This window comes from Oncorhynchus tshawytscha, linkage group LG18 (genome assembly GCF_018296145.1).
Source record: "Oncorhynchus tshawytscha isolate Ot180627B linkage group LG18, Otsh_v2.0, whole genome shotgun sequence".
Classification (NCBI taxonomy): Eukaryota; Metazoa; Chordata; class Actinopteri; order Salmoniformes; family Salmonidae; genus Oncorhynchus; species Oncorhynchus tshawytscha.
In genome coordinates this window covers 1889172-1890669 of record NC_056446.1, presented here as the reverse complement: position 1 = coordinate 1890669, position 1498 = coordinate 1889172, and positions in this window count along the sequence as shown.

The window sequence follows — 1498 nt, the reverse complement described above, 5'->3', positions numbered from 1 at the left end:
TGTGTGTGTGTGCATTATGTTTACCATGTCCTTTAAAGGAAAGAAACAAATATGTTTAGTGTAAAAGGGTCCCCTGAGGGTTGTGTGTGTGTGTGTGTGTGTGTGTGTGTGTGTGTGTGTGTGTGTGTGTGTGTGTGTGTGTGTGTGTGTGTGTGTGTGTGTGTGTGTGTGTGTGTGTGTGTGTGTGTGTGTGTGTGTGTGTGCATTATGTTTACCATGTCCTTTAAAGGAAAGAAACAAATATGTTTAGTGTAAAGGGTCCCCTGAGGGTTGTGTGTGTGTGTGTGTGTGTGTGTGTGTGTGTGTGTGTGTGTGTGTGTGTGTGTGTGTGTGTGCATTATGTTTACCATGTCCTTTAAAGGAAAGAAACAAATATGTATGGGGGCTGTTTAGTGTAAAAGGGTCCCTGAGGGTTGTGTGTGTGTGTGTGTGTGTGTGTGTGTGTGTGTGTGTGTGTGTGTGTGTGTGTGTGTGTGTGTGTGTGTGTGTGTGTGTGTGTGTGTGTGTGTGCATTATGTTTACCATGTCCTTTAAAGGAAAGAAACAAATATGTATGGGGGCTGTTTAGTGTAAAAGGGTCCCCTGAGGGTTGTGTGTGTGTGTGTGTGTGTGTGTGTGTGTGTGTGTGTGTGTGTGTGTGTGTGTGTGTGTGTGTGTGTGTGTGTGTGTGTGCATTATGTTTACCATGTCCTTTAAAGGAAAGAAACAAATATGTATGGGGGCTGTTTAGTGTAAAGGGTCCCCTGAGTGTAAAAGGTCCCTGAGGTGTGTGTGTGTGTGTGTGTGTGTGTGTGTGTGTGTGTGTGTGTGTGTGTGTGTGTGTGTGTGTGTGTGTGTGTGTGTGTGTGTGTGTGTGTGTGTGTGTGTGTGTGCATTATGTTTACCATGTCCTTTAAAGGAAAGAAACAAATATGTATGGGGGGCTGTTTAGTGTAAAAGGGTCCCCTGAGGGTTGTGTGTGTGTGTGTGTGTGTGTGTGTGTGTGTGTGTGTGTGTGTGTGTGTGTGTGTGTGTGTGTGTGTGTGTGTGTGTGTGTGTGTGTATACAGTGTGTGTGTGTGTGTGTGTGTGTGTGTGTGTGTGTGTGTGTGTGTGTGTGTGTGTGTGTGTGTGTGTGTGTGTGTGTGTGTGTGTGTGTGTGTAACATTATGTTTACCATGTCCTTTAAAGGAAAGAAACAAATATGTATGGGGGCTGTTTAGTGTAAAAGGGTCCCCTGAGGGTTGTGTGTGTGTGTGTGTGTGTGTGTGTGTGTGTGTGTGTGTGTGTGTGTGTGTGTGTGTGTGTGTGTGTGTGTGTGTGTGTGTGTGTGTGTGTGTGTGTGTGTGTGTGTGTGTGTGTGTGTGTGTGTGTGTGTGTGTGTGTGCATTATGTTTACCATGTCCTTTAAAGGAAAGAAACAAATATGTATGGGGGCTGTTTAGTGTAAAAGGGTCCCCTGAGGGTTGTGTGTGTGTGTGTGTGTGTGTGTGTGTGTGTGTGTGTGTGTGTGTGTGTGT